Source organism: Mesocricetus auratus, unplaced genomic scaffold, assembly GCF_017639785.1.
Source record: "Mesocricetus auratus isolate SY011 unplaced genomic scaffold, BCM_Maur_2.0 Super-Scaffold_100008, whole genome shotgun sequence".
Taxonomy (NCBI): Eukaryota; Metazoa; Chordata; class Mammalia; order Rodentia; family Cricetidae; genus Mesocricetus; species Mesocricetus auratus.
The window spans coordinates 59,246,205-59,269,182 of record NW_024429192.1 but is presented as its reverse complement, the minus strand read 5'-3'; the positions used below and the strand labels follow the sequence as shown (position 1 = coordinate 59,269,182).

General features: G+C 44.1%; 2 long non-coding RNA genes across 3 annotated transcripts in view; one reads left to right on the top strand and one right to left on the bottom strand.

Moving 5' to 3' along the window:
• LOC106021240 overlaps positions 1-19,259 on the top strand; it is a 32,301-nt gene extending 13,042 nt beyond the window's left edge. Inside the window, exons 1-3 of one of the 2 annotated variants that reach the window (XR_001196563.3) lie at positions 768-1,130; positions 1,625-1,775; positions 18,859-19,259. This is a non-coding gene — a long non-coding RNA (uncharacterized LOC106021240). Of the gene's footprint in view, positions 1-767; positions 1,131-1,624; positions 1,776-18,858 lie in introns of those variants that run through there. The other variant, XR_001196564.3, reaches the window with a different exon arrangement.
• LOC121141968 lies at positions 12,441-15,147 on the bottom strand. Its single transcript, XR_005878955.1, has 2 exons — positions 14,254-15,147; positions 12,441-13,653 (listed from the first exon to the last, which is right to left on the bottom strand). It is a non-coding gene; the product is annotated as an uncharacterized LOC121141968 (long non-coding RNA).
• Positions 19,260-22,978: the final 3,719 nt, after the last annotated feature.

The window sequence follows — 22,978 nt, the reverse complement described above, 5'->3', positions numbered from 1 at the left end:
CAAAAGTAAATTCAAACCCATCTCCCCCTTTACCAGATTTCCAGGATGCCCACCACTACTCAAACACCAAACATCTTGTCCATGTGTATTGTAAAAAGAAACTATGATTAATAATCTGACTTTTGCAAGATTTACAAAAGACACAGCCTATGAAGATTGCCAGGCCTGAAGGCACTTGTGGATGTGTGAGGTCCTGAATTGTGAACATGGCCATCCTCACCACCTGTATTTCCCCATGGGTACTTGCCTTCAACTGGTTGTATCCTTGGTTTCTGTTCCTTCTGTGCAAACAGTTTGCTTTGCTCAGCTCCCTCCATCTTGGTCATTGTCTTTTTGTGCATAGAGGCGACAACGCTTGGGCTCCAGGTCTAACTCCCTGCACTGCGTGTGGCTTCCCTCGCTCACACCTTTGCTGATAACCCACCCCCTGGAGTGACCCCATTTGGAGGTAGCCCCTGTTCTTCTTAGGACCCTGACTGGTTTCATTTCCCTCCTCCCCAACAAGTACCTGACTTTCTCTCTTGCTTACCCCAAGTTCCTGGCTCATTCACTGTCTCAAACTATGGCTTATCCCATCTTTCTGCCACAGATGCTCTAAGCAAACCCATCTTTCCAGACTCAGCTCTCCCCATCCTCCTCCCAGGCAGCCATTACTGCTAAGCACATCCATCAGGGAGACACTGTAAAAAAGAGGGAGGTTCCTTCCCTCCCCTGGGCCAGTGAGCTGGGATTCCCTGCATCTGTGAATATGGGAATGATTAGGCTGGCCGTGTGCCCTGCTCAGATCACTTCCAGCCTCGGCGCCAGAGGGATTGTGCAGGAATGCAAAGCTGGGCATAAATGCATCTTTCTCACAAGCCTGCTTTAAAGGACAAGTCACATCAGCTCTAGAGAGGGGCCTTTGAGAGGATGGTGAGGTGGCTGCAGGAACCCCAGGGGAGCAGCATCCTGGCTTCCTTCTATCCTGCTGCAGAAAGTGCTTCCTTGGGGAGCAGCTTCAGCTGGGTAGCGAAGCAAATGGAGCTTTTCCTGGCAAGAGGCAGAAGGAGCTCCCTGGCTTTTCTTCCCTAGCGCAGAGTGGGGTTGTAGGGCTTTGCAAGCTGACTAGAGAGAGGTGGCTGTGGGACCAGGTAAGTTTCTAGGGTGAGTGAATTTTCGTCAGGAGAAGTTTCTTGTCATCAGGAATGCTGTAACTATGCTTAGTATTCGGGAGTGTCGAGACAAACACCACTGAGCACTGAACCCAGCTTTCTGCTTCAGCTTTCTTAAGCCTGCGTGCCAAAACGCAGGGACTTTCAAACCAGGAAAGAACCAGATGTCTGAGAAGTCTTTTACCAGATGTTTTAAAATTAGGTCACATGTTATCTCCTTTGTAAGACGAGAATGATAAATGTTATGGTTTGAGTGTGTGTTCCCTCCGAGTTTATGGGTTCGACTCTTGATTCCTCCACAGGGTGATGGGGGCAGTGGTGGAGTGGAGAGGGTGTTTGGGGTATGAAGGAAGAGCGCTCAGGAGTGCATGGAAGGCTTTCTCTGGATGACCTCTCACCTTTGCAGGGCTGGGGTAGCTACAGGGAGAGCTACAGTGGGGCTGCCTCTCAGGCTTTGCCTTTCTGCTGCCCAGCATGAAGCTGCCCTTGCCAGAAGCCGAACAGATGGCAAGCCCTGTGCTCCTGGACTTGACAACCTCCAGAACCGTGAGCCAGAGTAACACCTTTTCTACACAAACTGCCTGGCCCCAGGGATTCTGGCTAAGACAGTGTGCTTATCTAAAGGTAAGGATGGAATGGGGTTACCTCTAGGATCTCCATATTGGAGTGTGTGAGGCTGGGGGTGATAGCGACCATCATGGTCAGTGAAATGAATGTTATATAGACACATTATAGATACATAATATATGCAAGTGAATATACATGCATGCACAGTATGTATGCTATATATATGTATACTATGTGCATATAATATATGTGTAAATATACATATGTAGACACACATATATTTATATACATATGTAATATAATTTATATAATATATTGATAAGCATACATACATCATGCTTATATATCATCAAGCATATATATCATCATATATACAAGTGGCCCATACTTATTACACATCAATGAACAGATTCCTCAGTTGACCACAGGCAGATCTGTGTCCTAACAGATTCCATAGCTAAAATTGTTCTGACCCTACAGCAAGCTGTTTTTCTGCACTGAGCCCCCATGTTCTCATCTATAAAATGTGACTAGTGGACTAGATGATTTGTACTGCCACCTTTAGTTGTAAAAATTCTATTATTCTAGCAAAACCAACCATAGGCCGTCGGGGCAGAAAGCAGTGTTAGTCCTTCTCTCAGGTGAGTTGTCCTCCCCAGAGCAGCTCCACAAGGCCAAGGGGTCTGATCCCTGCTCCCTCATCTTGGTTCTGCTCTTTTGGGTCTGTGTGAGCTTTGACAAGTTGGCATGCCTCTCTGAGCCTCGACTTCAGGTAAACAGAGGGTTTTACAGCTAACCAGTCTCTGTGCTCACATGCTCACACCAAGTTCCTCAACCTGATTCTTAGTACAAATCCCATACTGTCCTGGGTCTATGTCAGCCCCAGCTGAGGAAGCAGGCATTTTGAGCCTTTTCTCTGAGGCGCTCTATGCCAGATAAACATTTGTCATTGTATTTCTTGACTCAGAATGTACCTCTAAATAGAACCTCCCAGGCTTAAACAGCAAGAAGATACAGAAGACAAGTCTCCCTGCATTTTGTTTGTTGCATTTTTTAAGCAGAATCTTGGACCCTGAGCCTGTTCTTCTCCCTCTGGATAACCAAGATTGACGGGACAGTAGGTTTAGATTTAGGTTTAGGTTTAGGGTTAGGGTTAGGTTTAGGTTTAGGGTTAGGTTTAGGGTTAGGGTTAGGGTTAGGGTTAGGGTTAGGGTTAGATTTAGGTTTAGGGTTAGGTTTAGGTTTAGGTTTAGGGTTAGGGTTAGGGTTAGGGTTAGGGTTAGATTTAGGTTTAGGGTTAGGGTTAGGTTTAGGTTTAGGTTTAGGGTTAGGGTTAGGTTTAGGTTTAGGTTTAGATTTAGGTTTAGGGTTAGGGTTAGGGTTAGGGTTAGGGTTAGGGTTAGTCACGGGCCTATGGAGGTGTGCTCACATCTTTTGGATTGTTTTCCTTGACCCTGAACTAGAAGCAGCTTTCTGTGGAGTCTGACTTTCAGATTGCACACATTCCACCTGTGTTTATTTACTGGCAACAGAACATGATGCATCATGACTTCCTTAAACCCAGGAGCTGGAGAGAAAGCTGTACTCACAAGCTAACAGGTTGAACAGGGAAGGCCCAAGGGCCTTTTCTCAGAATGCTGGCTATGGATCAGGCAAACCCAAGTTTGACTCTGAATTATTTTTGGCTATGTAACCTTGGGAACATTACTAACCTCCCTGAACTCGAATTTGCTTCTCAGTGAATACTTAGCGCCAGTACATTCCTATGATACAGATGTACCTAGTGCCAGGACATTCTAACGATATAGATGCACTATCCCCAGGGCAGTGGGCTCAGTGCCGAAACTCGGTTTATGCTAGCATTTTCCTTTCCCTTTCACAGCACAGCAGAAAAGGCATGTTAAGAACTCTCAGTTTGGGGCTGGAGAGATGGTTCAATGGTTAAGAGCTCTGACTACTCTTCCAGAAGACATAGGTTCAATTCCTAGTATCCATATGGCAGCTCACAATTGTCTGTCATTCCAGTTCTAAGGGGACCTGACACCCATGGCAAAACACCAATGCATATAAAATAAGAATAAGTAATTTTTAAAAAGTCAGAACAATAGCATTTTACAAAGGAAGAAAGAAAGAACTCTCAACGTGGTAACATTACAGAGCCATTGTATGTGGTAGCATTACAGGCCTGCACTCACGCCCCCAAATGGTGCTCTTCACCCTTATTCTTGCCTTCTCTGACTTGGCTGCAGGCTGTCACAGGGCCACTATGCTGTTGTTTGGGCAGTGGACTGCCTGGACCACCCCCACCACCTCTACATGCCCAAGTCAGCCTCTTTTTCCCAAGACCTGTTCACTGGCCTGGCTTGGTGGAACGGATCTCTGCCTTCCAACTAGAAGTGAACAGTACCTGAACTATACCTGCCCTGTGACTGGCACTTCTGCTTCCCCTCTGTTACAAAGAAACAAGACACTGTCCTCTCCTCCCCAAGGACTGAACTCTTTGAGAGGGACAAACAGTATCCAGTCTCATCCTGGAACCCCCTCAGCAGGGTGTGGTTCAGAGAATGATCTCAGTAGGGAATGAATGCAGAGAGGTGGATTTGCTTGAGGCGGAAAGAGAAACAGACTCATTCTTCAGAAAGGCAGCAGAAAAAGGAGAGGGGATGCCCTCTCAGCATACCTACTGTGTGATGCCCTCTCAGCATGCCTACTGTGTGATGGGGATGTTGCAAGACACCTGCATCACAGAGGGATGCTTTGCTTCATGGAGGCAGAAAATGAAGCTCGTGGGAGCTACAGAATGACAATCTGGGCACAGCTACGGGTGGGGCACTGTCCCTGGTGCTTAGTGCGTGTCAGTACTCACAACGACTGTCCTCAGTTTGTAGATGAAGAAATTGAAGCCCAGAGAAGTTATGCTAGAACCTATGTTTACAAAGCTCATCTCAAGGCAGGGCGGGTTTCTCCCCTGGGCCTGTAATGGGTGGGTCACTCGGTCCGTTATTTTCTATAACTCAACATTGCACCCTCTAGCACCGCAAATCCTCCTGACGAGCAGAAACAACCAAAAGGCTCACAGTTTGGGGGGAGGATGGGAGGCAGACAGAAGAGTCACTTTTGTGCCCCCTCCCATTATCTTGGCTTCTTTTGAATAATAATTCAAATAATTCAAGGTACAACATTCCGTTGGAACTATTCCTTTGGACTTCCCATCTCCCCTTCTCCGGGAAGTCCATCCTTGTACTGTCATTTGTGTTCCTACTGTTCATGATAGAAAGGTCCTTAGTGGGTTCCGTCTAAGGATAAAATCCAGCTGTGGAGAAGCCTGCCGTCTGATAGGCTCGGTTGGGGCCTAGCCAGGCCCCAGGTCATCCCCGACCTACTGCTGCTCCATCCTTCATCTCAGTCCACACAGCTCCCACCAGCACAGGTGGCAGGACTCGGTCTGTCTCTCGTGATATGTGTGGATGTTTTTCTCCCCAACTGCTGTGTGTCACTCCCCTTCCATAGAACCCACGGCATTCCTGCTGGCCCGAGTGTTCGGTGGCCTCCTGCAATCCCCAATGGGGCTCTCAAGGGCTTCAGAGCCAGGCTGGGTGGCATTAAGGGACAAGTGTCCTTGCCTTAGGTTCATCCAGGGCCAAGTGGTGCAGTGGGGTGGATGTGAGATGGGCCTACCAGCCTCCTCCTGGGATTCCTCACACAGGTAGAAGTACAAACGGCACCCCTAAGCATCCCCAGCCCCAACAGCTGAACTGACTCCTTCCCTGTGGAGTTTAAGCCTGCCAGTGAGCCAGGACGCCAGTGTCTGCTGCTTGCACGCACGTCTTTCCTACTCTCATGGCCCCCTCCCTGAGTCCTCTAACCCCCCTGCCCCGCCAGTCCATCGTGGTGGAACGGCTTCTTTTCCTTCCCACAGTATGACAGGGACCTTCCTAGCTCTCCTCCTTCCTAGAATTCTGTTATCGCTTTCCCATTCTTGAAGCCATTGTGACAGAATGGCTTTAAGGAGAATAAGGAGTGCTTCATTCTGCCTGTTGCATTAGGCACCAAAGGCAAGCACACGCAACTCTACAGCTTTGCTCATAACCGCCATGCTAAAATCCTGCCTGCAGAACTGCAGTGGAGTAAATCTGGGATTTGAACACAGGTCTAACCCAACCTCAACATACAAGTTCTTCCATTTAACCATTTCTCTCTTTCTCTCTCTATCCAACAAGAGCCTCTTGTGACTTAAGTCTGTGCCCGGTCCGAATTCCGAAGCAGCTAGCCCAGAGTTCCGGGCTCTACTTCAGCCCACGCTGTTCTGGGCTCTCTCCCCACAGGGATCTCCAGTGTAGATTCAGACACAAGCTTTCAAAGTGGAAATGCAAAACATCTCTCTTGGAAAGCACTTGCGTGAAGGCATCTCTGCTTTGGATCACTTAAGGCAGACTTGAGTGGCCTTTTAATGGGTTTGTTTTGTGGTTGGTTTATTCCTCTGATGGGGTGAGTGGATTTCACTTAGCTGTGTAAAGGAGGAGAGGCAGCTTAGGAGCCAAGAGGAGGGCTGGTATCAGACAGCTGAAGGATGCTGATATTTCCCACAGGTCACACAATCCCCTTGAGCACCTGATGGGCTGTTTTGGGTGCCTGGTGCTTTTATTTTGACTTTCCTTCAGCCTCTCAGGATCTATTTAAAACTGCATGCTCTTGACAAAGCTCAAGACAATTAATTGATTGCTTCCTTGTTGCAGCTGCTACTTTATATTAGCAAGGTAGAAGAATTGGCATTGTGCTCGACAGTAAAGACTATATTATGTACCTGAGGGCTCTTCTTTGTCAACTACTCTGGAATTAACTAAAACCCAAGTCGCTGGGTGTACCTGTGAGGGATTTTTTTTTCTTAATTAAATCATTTAAAGTGGGAAGACCACTTTTCTTCCAGATATTTTGAGGTGGGAAGATCCACCTTTACTCTGGGCCACGCCTTCTGCAGGCAGCCTGAATAAAGGATATGGAAAAAGGAACTTTCTCTCTTTGCTTGCTCTCGCTGGCAAGCTCATTCCTTCACTGGCATTAGAACCAATTTCTTTGATATTCTGGTGTACACTGAAGACCAGGGAGGTATCCGGCCTTATGAACAGAACAACTACCAGATTCTTGGAACTTGATGGACAGCATTGTTGTACTAGTTAGAACATAGACTGTAGGCCATTGTAATAAATCCCCTTCCCATATATATGCAGATTCATTCTATGAATTCTGTTCCTCTAGAGAATCCTGACTAACACAGTACCTTTACTAATAAATAGAAGTTGAGAGTTGAGGCTACTTCCCAGGCCATTCAGATCAGTCTGAACTATATTTGCCAAAATGTGTCAGGCCATAATTTTTCTTTTTTTTAAGACAATATTAGGATCAAACCTGAACTAGGTTGCAGTTTTCAAATAGAGGCAAAAATACTGTGCCTCCTTAAGTGACATTTATTGAGTTCCCGTGCATGGAGAGTAGTCCTTGAGAAGGTCAGATTATAAGGCATGGGCATGTACCTCAGGAGGTTTGTGACAGATGACAACATGAGGTATCTATTCTGACTAAGAGAGTGCTCTCTGTCCTTGCCTTGCCCCTTCCCTGGTACCCTGGAGCCTAGTTTTTAGATGATGGGCTCCCAGAACTATCTCTCTGTTTTCTCCTTCTGCCCCCTGGAGTCCTATGCCTATGCTTCCTCTAACACATCTACTAGGCTTACCATATTTAGCAAGTACAGCTGTGTGCATGGTGACACAGGCCCACAAGTCCAGCCCTCAAGAGGCTGAGGTGAAGGATGATGTGTTCAAGGCCAGCCTGAGTTATACAGAAAGACCCTGCCTGAAAACAAGTGTAGGGGACAAGACAAGGGACATACTTACATTTTTTAAAAAAGGTATTCATTTCTAGTGTAATTCGAATTTGCTGTATTTTATCTGATAATCCTGATTTAACTGTGTGATCTCCTCATTAGCACCTGGGATGCACACTGGTACCACACCCACTCTTCCTTCTACCCAGGGAACCACCACCCAGTCTCTTTTGCAGCCTCTCTTCTCTCCCTAGTCCTTAAATTCTGAGTGTCATCAGAGCTACAGCCTCTGTTCTCTTCTCTCTCCCTCGCTCCTCCTGGGACACATTCAATATCATCATGGTCTCAGCCAATGTGGCATCTACTTAATGTATCAACTGCTGGTCCAGAGAACACACTTACCCAGACTCACTGCATCTGTAAACACCTTGTGAACTCATGGGCAACTCCAAGATGTGCCAGAGATTCCCCAAATTCAGTGTATTGTAAACTTCTCTATCTGGTTCTCCTACTCTCTGAACTTAGGCAATTTCAACCCACTTTCTGTGTCATAAACCCCACACTGCCTTAGTTGCCCAGCTTTCATCTCCTGTACCTGCTTCATCTTCTTATGGGTTCATCTTCTTCTAAAGAGGGGTCACCTGTCCCTCCTTTCTCTCTGCCACTGCCCTGTTATGAGCCACCATCATTCTCACTTAGACCCTTCTGATTAGCCTATCTGTCTCCGTGCCCTTCTCCAGCCCTCTTGTACACTGCCCTTTAAGGGTGTGAGCAAAGCAATTGCAATATCCCCTTCACCTTCTCCGTCAGATCCTCATCAGCCAGTGAGAAATTGGATGAGTGGGACTTGACACTTTGTAAATGGCCGGCTCTGCAAGCTCAGTGCTGACACAGGACACCCCCTGGCTATGCTGACACAGGACACCCCCTGGCTATGCTGACACAGGACACCTCCAGGCTTACTGAAAAGGGACTCTCCTCCAAACTATGGTCCAGATTCTGCTTGTGCCCATCAGGGCTCTTTCCATAGTACAGCCCTAGCTTTACCTGACACCGGGGGAAACCACCTGCCTTCAAACTTTGTGCTCTGGAGGAAGCCTTTTTATAGTCTCCACAAAAAGGCACCAGGTGGGAAAGAGTGGCATCCTCTATATTCTTCCCTTAATGGTTAGAGAGAACCTTCTAGAACCTCTGGACTGAACTCAGTGGTAGAGTCTTGCCTTTCATGAGTGAGGCCTTGATGATGAAGGCCTAACTGCAGATACCACCACACAATATTAAAATGAGAACAAAGTCTCCCAGAGTAATAACCAGTGTGCAAGACTTGAGTGTAATTGTTGTTGCTTATATATTATGCCAGACTCTGAACTTCTTAAACACAGGGACCACATTTTAAAAATACCTGTAGGTGGTGGGTGAGATGGTTTAGTGGATAAAGACCCTTGTTGCCAAGTCTGATGATCCAAGTTCAATCCCTAGCACCCGCAACATGGAAAACAAGAGCCTATTCCTATCAGGTGTCCCTAACCTTTCTCCACCTATGCACCCTGACATGTGGCATGCCCTGATTCTTCCCTGCCACATGAAAGAAATGTTATAATGTATTAGTATTTTTTGTTTAGTTTTGTTCTTTTGAGGCAAGGTTTTTCTGTGTAGCCCTAGCTGTCCTGAAACTTTCTGTATAGACCAGGCTGGTCTTGAACTTAGAGATCAACCTGCTTCTGCCTCCCAAGTGCTGGAATTAAAGGCATAAAAGCCGCCACTGCCCAGCTAAAATGCATTAATTTTTTTTAAAGCTGTAGGACTACAAAAGCCAATATAACCAATGCCTATATGCCAATCATTCAGTTGACCATAATCAATATTTTGTTGTATTTGCTTCCAATCTTCCCCTTCCTACTCTCAATTGCCAGAAGCAATCAATATTGAAGCAAAAGGAAACTGAAGGGTCCCATTGTGAGAGCTTAAGACCCGCTAGGCACGATGAGATTTACGAAGCAGAAACAGGGCAAATGGAACCTGTCAAAGTGCTCTTGGTAAGGGATTTGAAGTGGCAGAAAGCCATCTTTTTGTTTAAAATGTCGTTTTACCCAGAGACTTATGACCCATTGAGCTGTATACCCTGGTAACAAAGTAAGAGCATTAGGTGGGGAAAAAAAATCTTATTTTATTATGTCAATTGAAAAAGATGGCCAGACTGCACTATTTAAAATCTCCCTGTGTGCTTAGGTATTTGTGAGTGCCTTTGGATGATGCTACTGCGGACTTGTTTTCCCTTGCTTGCCTATCTGCATTTTTCACAGGGGTAAAGAGGGAACAGGCTAATAAAAACACATTCTAAGTATTGTTAGAGGAAAATTTGACCACTGGGGACTATATCATGGTAGACATAGACTATTTGGAGATTAATTGCTGGTGGCCTTGAGTTTGAAGCCTGAACTTTAAGGGGATTTGTTGCAGTCAGGAGTTTATGGATTGTCACACCCTGGGGGCGGAGCAGCTGACCTCAATCACAGGTCGATACATCCAGTGCTGAACAATTGCTGAAGAAGCTATGAAGCACACAAATGCATAATGGTTAAAAATAATAAACAAACGAAGCTTCTGTGTTTCCCTGCCTGGGAACAAGGGCCTGTTTCTCTGGTCTTTATAATGAAATAGTGAGACTATGGGGGGAAAATGTCAGCAGCTGGTAAGGGATCTAAGCAAAGCATGGCAGTGTGGTACGGAATTGGAGAGCCAGATTCACTTGGGACTGCCCAAGAATAAAGCACTGAGGACAAGCAAGTGACGTGGGCCTCCTGACACAGAAAGTGACCAAAGGAGTGGTTTATTTCGTGAAAACGGGGTTTATTTAAAATGTTTCCACATTTGTGGAGAAGCAAAGGTCTGCTTTGCCTCCTTAAGGTTACATCCCTATTTCAGGAAAGGTTACATTGTTGAAATGGCCTTATGAAGCTTACAAAACTTCCTATTGGAAAACAGAATGCCTTGCTTCTTTTTTTCTGGCAGTCACCAAGCACAGCCCCGGACTTTAGTTCTTTGGGTTAGATGTTCACGTAGCTGGTTTTAGTGCCTCTTGCTTCCTGGATGGAGGTAGGGGTGGGAGTTGTGTTGCAGCTTGCTTATTTTAATATTCAAATGATAGGGTAGTTTTGGCACCCTGCACAAACCAGTTCTGAAACACCTTTTTTGGGTACATGGTCAAAGAGGCATAGTTCCCAGAGTAAGCTTTCCTGAGTATATTGTCAGGATGCCACGGGCCACAAGTGGGCATGGAATTGAGAGACGCAACAATTAATTGGTAGTAGTGTTTGTGTTTGATGGGCAGGGAGCTGGGGATGGCAGGTCAGCCAGCTAGCTTCCATTCCTTTAGAGAGGCAATCTGTTTTCTGTATCTCTTTCTACTACACCCCATGAAGAATAAAAAGGGAGATGGTTGGATTGTTTGCTCATATACTCATTTGCTCATTCAGTTAGCTAACAGTTAGCCGATCCTATTGGTCCTCTATAATATGTTAGACACTAACAGATGCAATTAAATTTACAAAGAATGCAAAACGAGGTGTTGTGATGGTTGTCAACTTGACAAACTTAGACATACCTTGGAAGATGGACTCTCTGCCTCCAACAGACTGGCCTGTAGTCAGGTCTGTGGGGCATTTTCTTAATTGCTAATTGGTGTAGGAGGACCAAGCCCACTGCCATCTCTAGGAAGATGGGCTCAGACTGTAAATGAAAGGTCAATGATAAGTCAGGGGAAGCGAGCCAGTAAACCACTCCTCCATGGCTTGTGCCTCAGTTCCAGCCTTGAGTTCCCGTCCCTTCCTTTATGATGGACTGTAAGCTGTAAAAGGAAATAAGCCCTTTTCTCCCCTTTGGTATTGGTGTCTATCACAGCATCAGAAAGCAAACTAGGCGAGGCAAAATAGAGGGGATGAAAGGTCCCTGCCCAGGGAACAACAGCTACCCTTTAGCCTCATGCCAGCATTTTACAGCTTAAAGAGCCAAAATGAGGAGAGACACATCCAACTTTGGCAAAGGCTCAGTTTCAACAAGATGTAGGTGCTGGGATTTGAATCTGTGAACAGGAAGGGTTGAAGCTGTGCTTTCTTCCCCTTCAAGCCTTTTTTTATATTTATTTTTTTAAATTTCATTTTACATTCCAAAGTTCTCCTTCCCACCCCTCCTCCTGCCCCCCCTTATTGCCCCCCAGCACTCCCCCCATCCACTCCTCCCAACAGATAAGGGCTCCTATGGGAAGTTGACACAAATTGGCACATTAAGTTGGAGCAGGTCCAAGCTCCACCCCTCTTCGTTAAGTCTGAGAGTGGCATCCCCTTAGGGAATGGGCTCTAACAAACTAGCTCATGCACCAGGGATGGATCCTGGTCCTAGTGTCAGGGCCCCTCAGATAGACCAAGCTTCACAACTGTCTCCCACAGACACCCTTCAAACCTCTTAAAGGGTTAGTTTTCAACTCATCATCTTCAGATACAACAGTTTAATTACCCTTATAGCACCTGAACTTTGAAATTGAGGCAGCAAAAATTGTGGCCATTAATTCATGTGAAATTGAACCTATCAAGGTTTAAGTGCTGTGTTTGGAACACTTTTGTTATTGTGACAGGGTCTTTCTACAAAGTCCTGGCTGTTCTTTTTTTTTTTTTTTTTTTCCGAGACAGGGTTTCTCTGTGGCTTTGGAGGCTGTCCTGGAACTCGCTTGGTAGTCCAGGCTGGTCTTGAACTCACAGAGATCCGCCTGCCTCTGCCTCCCAAGAGCTGGGATTAAAGGCGTGGGTCGTCACAAACAGGGACAGCTTGGGACATTTTATAAAGCACTGCTTAGAGAATGAGCCCTCTATGACTTAAAAGATAATCTATTCAGCCAATGATTTTTATATCAATTTTTTATTCTGATAAATGTCCTAATATAGCACAGAAAGTTGACCTACCTTGGTACAAAATATAAGTGCTATTTTTTTCCTTAGTGATTCAACATCTTGTGGTGTCTCACATTTCTCATTCTGGAGACCAGTTGCCCTTAGATGGGGCTATAGATAAGAAAGACGTAGGTGTTCGAGATGAATGTGAACTGACATCAAAGACTCCTTGACAACAAGCACAACGTCCCTTCTGATGTCAATGTGTGTGTATGTATATCTGTGGATGTTGTTCTCTCTTCTAAAAAGAGAATTTTAAAAATATCAGCTTATTACAGATCGCAGTTAGTCTGGTATTTGCATTTCTCACTCTGCTTATAATTTAGTGCTTTCATACCGTTCTCATGGTCTGGTTATCTGTGTCTAAGGAGCAGCAGTCCTGTCTTCGAAAGTCTTCCTCATTCTTAGAGCCAAAGAATTAGGGAATTTGCCAGGTGAGCTTGATAAAGCCTTCACTTCCCAGCTGCTTGAAACAAAATGTTTGCTTCTTAAGAATATACATAATTAGCTGAAATTTCAGCTCAATTAAATAAAATATATAAATCACATTCATTTTCAATATACTCTTGAACTTCTAAAGGGCCCTAATAAATGATTACCACCTGGAATCAAAAGCCTTGGAAAATGAATTTTGTTTCAGTGGGTCCGAACATTTCTCTGCGTCTCCAGCACCCCTCTGTGATGAGGCAGAAATGAAGAGAAACAACGTAAGTCGGACAGCAAATATAGAAAATGTTTTTCAGACTGAATGAGTGTGTACATACTTTTCTGTTTCCATCTGGATCCTTTTCAGGGAGATTGCTTATTTTTAGGTTGGCATTTTCGACGGAGGATGAAATGGCTTCAGAAATAATGTGAAAGGTTAAGAGGATGGAGGAGACTGTCATTTGAGAGCAGTCTCGAAGGGAAACGTAGCCTCGGTTTTATGTTCATTGTATGTCTTAGGGGAAAGAAAAAAACTCTTAGCTGTGTATATTTCTGCTCAGTCATCATCTTTGAATCCTGTAAATTCAAACAGCCAAGCCGTAGCGTAAAGGGTTATAGGAAGAAGCATAGAACTTGAAGACACAAGTGTGGGGGAGGAGATGTCACTGAGCACTGAAGTAGGATGGCCCCAAATCAGGTTTGTACTATTCCAAAGCCTTGGAGTCTCGAGGGAGAGCGATGTGAGCTGTGAACAAGAACAGAGGGTAATTTGCTGTTGTTATTCAAATTGTTCTTGGTGAGGCTGGACAAACTTATCAACCTAATTCACACATTCTTCAAAGTATCACTGAGGAAGAAAGGTCTATTTCTGTAAGTAGTCACTAGTTTCCTAACATTTTGAGAAGTCAAAGGTATTTTAGAAATCTTCATATTGTCTTAACTCCTAATGAAATAGTTTTCACGAATTAGGTTTTTTTTTTTTCCCTAGAATTCTTTTGTGATGGTTAAGGAAATTTCTAAGACTATTTACCACCTCACAAAATCTTCCCCAGTCTCTTTTACATTTTTATTTACTTATTTTGTGTGTATGTGTTCAGTTTCCATCATCCACATGGTGGTTCACAAACGTGGACATACACACATCTAGGCACGCACCCGCAAGAAATTACTTTTTAAAAGTTCTTAAAAGACAATAAATAAATAAAAAGATTTGTGTGAGGCAGTAGAATATATATGTTAAAATTATTTTCTTTGTCCAATGTCAACCTGTCTGTTACAGCCATTAAGTAAAAGCGCGATGACATAAAGTTAATAGAAGACAATTCAATTTCTGTCTAAAACTCACATTTAATGAAGTAAGGGGAGCGGCCATACATTTTCTTCAGGGTTGTAGTCCCTGGTAGGTTGTCCATGCTTCAGTGGATGGCCCTACCCCCACGTACATGTGGTCAGCAGTAACTGGTCTCGAGTTACCAAAAAATGAAGGAATAAAGTTGGAAGAGTAATGTAGGGGTCCTTGGAAGAGCTGGAAGTAGGGGTTGGGGATGGAGATGACATGTATGAAATCCTCATAATTTTAAAAGAAAGAAAATTTATGCCCCAAAGCACTAAAAAATGATGATGTCGTGCAAATCTTCACCAAGGCCAAATTTCACAAGGGCCAAGCAGGTACGTGGTCATTGTCCATTGTAGGAATTCCTTTCATGCGTTGATGCAGACATCATTCATGGTGACATCATTTACTTTTCAAGAGTTAAGTCAAGGCCGAATGTTGAAAAGGTTTAATGGTTTGCAATGGTGTTACCACATTATTTATGGCTTCAAAACAAAATTTGTGCCAGACCTAGATGATAACACCGGACTTACATAGTTTGCATTTTTAGTGGACTCTGCTCACTTGAGGGACTCAAACATCTGTCTTCAAGGTAGAAACCAACTTAGCAACATAATATTAATATATGATATCAATATAATGTTAAAATATAAATCACAGCAAGCATTTCAAATAAAACTGAAATTTGGCAATCCCAAATGAAGGCAAAGATGTTTACACATTTCAGTGTGTTGGCTAGACAGAATCCTATGGACGCTGAAAAATATAACCTTGCTTTCTGATTTGATTCAAGAATTTGAAAACAGATTTTAGGATTTCTGGGAAAGGTGGAGCTGGAAGGATGGCTCAGCAGTTAAGAGCACTTGTTGCTGTTGCAGAGGGCCTAGGTTCAGTTCCCAGCAACCACATGGCAACTCACAAGCATCTGTAACTCTAGTTCTAGGGAACCTGACACCCTCTTCTGACCTCTGAGGCCACCAGGCATGCATGTGGTACACAGACCTATATGCAGGCAAAATATCTGAACATACAGAATAAACTAAATACATCTAAAAAAGATTTCTGGGAAATAACTGCAATTATTTGAAGTTTGTAACTCCATTAATTAATTAATTAATTAGTACTCTTTAGGAACTTACCACCAAGCTCCTAAATAAATACACAGAGATTTATTCTTACTTATGAATGCCCAGTCTTAGCTTGGCATGTTTCTGGCCAACTTTTCTAACTAAATTATCCTGTTTCTCTTTAACTATGTTTTGCCTGTGGGTTTTTTACCTTTATTTATTCTATATATCTTTCTTTCTTACTTAGCGGCTGACTGTGTGGCTGAGTGTCTGACCCCTGGTGTTCTCCCTCATTCTCTTGCTCTTCGCTCACTTCTGAGCCTAGATTTCTCCTCCCATTTACTCTCTCTGCCCAACAGCCCCACCTATTTCTCTCTCCTGCCTAGCTATTTACCGTCCAGCTCTTTATTAGATCATTCATGTGTTTTAGGCAGACCAAGTAGCACAACTTCACAGAGCTAAACAAATGCAACATAAAAGAATATAGCACATTTTTGCACAATGAAATATTCCACAGCATAAATGAATGTAACACATCCTAAACTAATATTTTACAACATTCTACCTGCCAATTTTCAAGTAGCATAAAGCTGCAATCTGATATTCAACTTACCAATAGGCTTAAACATGTCTCTTTACAAAACTTACCAGATTCTGTCTATCTAGAAACAAACACTCCTCACTTCTCAACCATGCTCCACTCATGTCATTGCCTTTGGGCAGCACCTACATTTGGGAACAGCTGTCTTCAAGAAGGAAGCACAGTAAGAGTAAAACTACAGTCAAAATGTCTGGTGAGCGCTTTGAGAGAGTACTGAGAACCGCAACTGCTTCCACAGACTGGATAGCCATGCACTTGTGTCTTAGAGACTGTGTGCAGTACACCAACCCCTACTCACTGAGAACCACAACTGCTTCCACAGACTGGGTAGTCATGCATCCATTTCTCAGAAGCTGTGAGAAATACGGTTTTATGTGGCCCTCTTTTGTTTTACTTGTAAAATAAAAATGTATTTAAAAAATAAAGTTTTATTACTTAGAAGTTTTACAACTTATGCATGCCCATTTTCTTTATTAGTGATCACAAACTCGAGACCTGCTTTAAGATTTCAAAGACTCTCTAAACATGACCGCCCTTAACTAGGGTGCTACTTATTTGCAGTGGCAGATGTCACAAAAAGAGCACATAGACCTGATTTTGGTTCATTAACTCTTAGTAATGTTTTCGGGTTTATTGTGTGACCTGAGACAGTTCTTCTCTGTCCAGTATGGCCTGTAGAAGCCACAAAGTTGGGCACTAAAGTCTTCCCTCTACAGACTACTTCACTGAGTCTTGTAGAACCCCTTTCCCAGCTTGACTCCAGTCTACTTAGAAGCACACATAGTCAGACACCCTTGTCTCTGGTGAAACTGGAGTCTAGTAACTGCAATGGTTTTCATTTCTGCTGAGGCTCCTGCCCACACCATCCTTCACATGATCCTGTACACTGATCTGTCACTAACTAAGCATGGTCTTCCAGAACAGACACAATTCAAGGCTTGTCAGAGATCTTTTCCTTTTCTTTATCCTTCTTCACTCTCCTTCCTACCCAAAACCTCCGGTATTCCTCCAGGGAGTCAGACCCTATGGTATGTGATGGAATTATAGAGACAGTTACCAACCACATTCACATTCTAATGCAGAGGTTCTCAACCTGTGGATTGTGATCCCTTTTGGGGGATTGAATGACCCTATCAGAGGGGAGGGGGGCACCTGAGACTGTCAGAAAGCACAGATATTTCCATTGTAATTGATAACAACAGCAACATTACAGTTAAGTAACAACAAAAATAATTTTATTGTTAGGGTCACCACAACATGAGGAACTGTATTAAAGGGTAGCAACATTAGGAAGGTTGAGAACCACTGTTCTAATGGTTTCGGCCTTGAAAAGATAAGATCAGTTGAGACCACATATTCATAAACTTGTTCAATTTTTTTTTCTGCTTATATTTAACATTGGGTGTAATGAGTTCATTTGCTCTTCGCCTCTCATACCAGCTACTTAAAGCATTAAGAGGAGCGTTAGGGAAATGATGTAGCTTAAAAAGCTATAAATTAAGCTGACATAGTGGCACTCACCTTTAGTCCAAGCATTTGGGAGGCAGAAGTAGATGGATGAGTTTGAGGCCAGCCAGAGCTATATAGTGAGATCCTGCTTCAAAACAAACAATACAAAAGCAAACAAAACAAAAGCTGTAAGTTAGGTCATATGCTCAGCAGGTCAAAAGCACTTTCTGCCAAGCCTGACAACCTGAATTTCTCTCTAAGATCCACGTGGTGAAAGAAAAGAGCCAATTCCTTCAATTGTCCTTTGACTTCCACGAGGATTCAAACCTGCGATGCACCCAAACACACACGTTAAATAAATTAATGTAAAAAAAATGTTTTCTCAAAGAGCCTCAAGTTAACCAGCCCAACCTCAAGTCTCTAGTAGAATTTTTTTTATTCCTCTTATGTTTTCTTATTAATTTAAAATTATTCTTACTTTCAGTGGCTGGAGATGTAGCCCAAGGGTATATATAGTGCTTGCTTAGCATATACAAGGTCCTAGGTTCAATCCTTAGCACCACAAAAATCAATAATAATTATAACTTTTAAATTTTAAAATAATTAGAGGCTCACAAGAAGTTGCCGAAAATAGTACAGAGTCCCTTAAAACTCAACTTCCCCCAAGGGTGACATCTAATATGACTGCAATAAAGTACCAAAACCGGAAAATTAAGATTGGTAAAATATTGTTAAGTAAAATATAGACCTTGTTCAGTTTTAACAGTATGTGTGTGTGCTAATTTGCATGCGTGCATGTGTGTGTGTGTGTGTGTGTGTGTGTGTGTGTGTGTGTGTGTGTGTGTGTGTGTGTGAGACAATTTGGTTCTCAAATGACCATTACAACAATCAGTGTACGGAAAGGCTGTATCACCCAAAATAAACTCCTGCTTTAGAGTCACTCCCTGCTAACATGTCCCTGTCACCTGACAGCCACCAATGTGCCCTCCGCTCCACAACTGTCTCATCTGAGGATGTTGTATAACTGGAACCATACAGCACGTGACCTTTTGACCTTGTCTCTGCCCCTCCCTACAAAGCCCCAGGATCCTTCTGGGTGGCATGCACCAACTGTTGAGTGGTTAGCCATTGTGAGAATAACCAGAGTTGATTTAACCAGTCCCCCACTGAAGGGCAGTCTTGTTGTTTCTAGTTTTCTTACTAAGTTGAATAAAGCTACTTTGAACACTCGTGCGGTTTTTGTGTGATGTAGGTTTTCAGTTCTCTGAGATAAATGTCTGCAAGGAAAATGCCCACGAGTAAGTGCAAGGTTAATTGTATTTTTTAATCCCATTTGACAGTCTTTAATAGCAGCTTTATTGTCCATTCCATGAGAGGAAACACATACCTAGAATGTTAATCTAGTGGAGAGCTCAGAGGTGGACCTGAAGCAGATGTTGACTGATAATCTAAGCAGACAGTGACTAGCTGTCCTCTAACTTCACCTTTCTCTCCCCGTAGATTGCTGCAGCTCTCAGACCTCATCGGAGAGGTCTCTTTGTGCAGCGGGTGACAGTTAATGAAGATTCATAGCTAACTGGACAAAAGGATTCGGAGAGCCGGAGGAGGCTGAAGCAAAACAGTGTCTTCTAGAAAAGACAGGACTGCACATGTGAACTCCTGGCAGCTGTGACTGCCTGGACAAGACCAAGTCAATCAACATTCTAGTGTCGAGTGGGGAGGGGCTACTGAGCCCCACCCCTGAGGAAGGAACTGTCACAGCTGGTGCTTCTGAGGGCTGAAGAACCAGTGTTCCTTCCTTCCTTCCTTCCTTCCTTCCTTCCTTCCTTCCTTCCTTCCTTCCTATCTGCCTTCCTTCCTTCCTCCCTCCCTTCCTTCCTCCCTCCCTTCCTTCCTACCTGCTTTCCTTCCTTCCTTTCTCCCTTCCTTCCTTCCTTTCTTTTCTTTTCTTTTTTTGTGGTTTTTTTTTTTTTTTATCAAGACAGGGTTTCTCCCAGGACAGCCTCCAAAGCCACAGAGAAACCCTGTCTCGAAAAACCAAAAAAAAAAAAAAAAAAAAAAAAAAAAAAGACAGGGTTTCTCTGTGTATCAGCTCTAGCTGTCCTGGAACTAGCTCTATAGACCGGGCGGGTCTCAAACTCACAGAGATTCACCTGCCTCTACCTCGTGAGTGCTGGGATTAAAGGCATGTGCCACCACTGCCTGGCTTCTTTCTTTTCTTTTCTTTTCCTTTCTCCCTTCCTCTTTAAATTTATTTTTATTTCATGTGCATTGGTGATTACCTGCATGGATGTCTGTGTGAGTGTGTCAGATCCCCTGGAACTGGAGTCACAGACAGGTGTGAGCTATTATGTGAGTGCTGGGAATTGAACCCAAGGTCCTCCAGGAGAACAATCAGTGCTCTCAACCACTGAGACATCTCTCCATCCCCAGGATCAGTTTTCTTTAAGGATGTGACCACTGGTGTGTCAGCCACACTCCAATGGATGATCCCACACTCAGGAGTGTCTGGATTGTATATATTAAACTCATTGGGTCATTGAAAAAAAGTAAAATGGGGCTGGACAGATGGCTCAGAGGCTAAGAGCACTGACTGCTCTTCCAGGGGTCCTGAGTTCAATTCCCAGCAACCACATGGTGGCTCACAACCATTTGTAATGAGATCTGGTGCCCTCCTCTGACATGCAGGGATACATGCAGACAGAACACTGTATACATAATAAATAAATAAATCTTAAAAAAAAAAACAAAGAGTCTCGTCTGCTCTTTAAAGAAAAAAGAAAAAAGTAAAAAGACATAAAAGTTGGGAAAGGGGAGAGGATTGGGAGTTGGGGATAAATCTGGAAGGAGTTGGGGGAAAGAATGACGAGGTGAATATGATCAAAGTAAATTCTCTGACATTCTCAAAGAATTAATAAAATATTATATTAAAAATCCATTTTACCAGTTGCAAAGAGGAAGGAGTGATGAGCAAAGGGGTCAAGTCTGGGCTGGTGAAATCCACAGAGACAGCTGACCTGAACAAGGGGGAGCTCAAGGACCCCAGAATGATGGCTGAGAGGTCATCATGGGACTGATCCAGACCCCCTGAACGTGGATGTCAGTGAGGAGGCCTCAGCAATCTATGGGGCCTTGAGTAGTAGACCAGTATTTATCCCTGGCATACAAATGGACTTTGGGAGCTCATTCCACATGGAGGAATGGTCTCTCAGCCTGTACACATGAGGGAGGGTCTAGGCCCTGCCCCGGATGATATGACAAACTTTGGAGATCTCCCCATGGATCCCCCATGGGGGGCTGGGGGTTGGTGGGAGGGGGAAGGAGGGGAGGGAAAGGTAGCTGGGATTGACATGTGAAGCAAGTTGTTCCAAATTTAAATAAAAAAGGAAAAATCTATTTTAAAACTATACTGAGATACAATTGAACATAGTACCACATATGTTTAAATGTAGAGTTTAATAAGCTCTGTTCAAAGTGTGTACCTGAAGCCATCACCACAATAGAGACAGCAGATAACTCCTGCCCATCAAAGGTTTCTTTGCCGTGTTTCCTGGAATTAGAGTTATAGATGGTTAGGAGTCACCTTGTGGATGCTGGGAATCGAATCCAGGTCCTCTGCAAGACGAGCATGCTCTAAAGAGCTGAGCCATCTCTTCAGTCCCAATCATATTTGTTATAAGAACCCAGAGGGTAAACATTAACATCAAATGAAATAGATTCCAAAACAGAGTATCATCAGAATAAAGAGGGACATTTCATAATATAATTAATTCAATAAGTCTTATATAGCAGCAACTTTAAGCAGTGAAGCAGGATGTAAGGGCAGACTGACTGCCACATCTGCCATACTCTTGATTTCTAGGATTGATTTGACTGACCTGAGGCCTAGGCAGATGTTCCCCATCCTCCCAGGCAGGTGTTCCCCATCCTCCCAGGCAGGTGTTCCCCATCTTCCCAGGCAGATGTTCTCCATCCTCCCAGGCAGGTGTTCCCCATCCTCCCAGGCAGCTGTTCCCCATCCTCCCAGGCAGATGTTCCCCATCCTCCCAGGCAGGTGTTCCCCATCCTCCCAGGCAGATGTTCCCCATCCTCCCAGGCAGATGTTCCCCATCCTCCCAGGCAAGTGTTCCCCATCCTCCCAGACAGGTGTTCCCCATCCTCCCAGGCAAGTGTTCCCCATCCTCCCAGACAGGTGTTCCCCATCCTCCCAGGCAGGTGTTCCCCATCCTCCCAGACAGGTGTTCCCCATCCTCCCAGGCAGGTGTTCCCCATCCTCCCTCACAACTCCCTCTGCAGCTCTGTCCTCCTTCTAAAAGACAACTAACTTTCCCTCCCCTCAGAGAACTTCTCTAGGGTGGAGGATAGAGCAGTAGCTACACTCCCTGCAGGGACGAGCATGTGGGAGAATGCAGTGTAGTCAAGCTTTCAAAACTCAAGGCCCAGCTGTGATGCGTGTGACCATCTGACTTCCCTATACACAAACAAGCAAACAGCAGCGGCAACAGAAAACAAAACAGGAAAACCAGCAACAACCAGGAAGGAAGGAAGGAAGAAAGGAAGGAAGACCAGGAAATGAATACAAACAAAATTGAAATGTAAATGCATACAAAATTTTCTTCCAATAAACAATAGAACACGTCCACAGAAAAAAACCGACAAATACAGACAACATGGACAATGGTCATCAAATGCAATTCATGGCTGCTTTCAGAATGACATTTCCCACCAAAAAACAACAAGCTTCACATAAAAAAAAAAAGAACAAATAAAGATGTATGCTGAACATTCACTGACTGTCATTGCAAGGGACTTGGATGAAAAAAATAACAACCAAGGTGTTTAGAAAACACCAGTCGTTTTAAATTAAGCTGCATAATGCCTAGAAAATCCACTGCAGCAGAAGAAATAGCCACAGGCTGAAGCCATTTTGAAGTGGGCGCTGTGAGCTTGCAGCCTACTGGAGAAGCCTTTTAATTACCTCTCTAATCCGCTGGCAGACCGAAGCAGAGGGCTTACCTCTTGTCCTAGTTAGCACCATCCATGTACCCTCCTCCCTGGATACAACAGACTTATCTAGGAGCTCAGCACTAAGTAGCACGAATGAATAATCACGCGTCAGGCAGTTTGCATGTGATGAACAAAAGATTAAGGGCTTTACTGACATTCTCCACTCCCCACCCCAGCCTTCTCAGCAACCCTATTGTTCTCCTGCCTTTTAGCTGGTAAAGGGGGGAGAATACGTGGAGGTTAGCCTGCCCAGATCATATACTATGGAACCAAGGTTCAAACCCAGAAGGCTGACCCCAGAGCCTGTTAGACACCTGTGTACCAGCACAGTGGTAGGCGGCACATGCTTTTAGGGGCAAGGGGAATACAATTTCTATATTATACATTGTGGGTTGCCCACAAAATGGCCTTCAACTACTGTCTTCCAAACATAATCATTTTGTTCCAATTCGGAAAAAAAAAAGTCCAACAGTTTATTGACACTTTTCTATAATAATCTCAGCACCCTAGAGGTGGAGACAAGAGGGTCAGGAGTCTAAGCGAGCCTGGGTTACCAGGGACTTTGTCTAAAAAAAAAAAAGAAAGAAAGAAAAAGAAATCAAGGCTTGGAAAA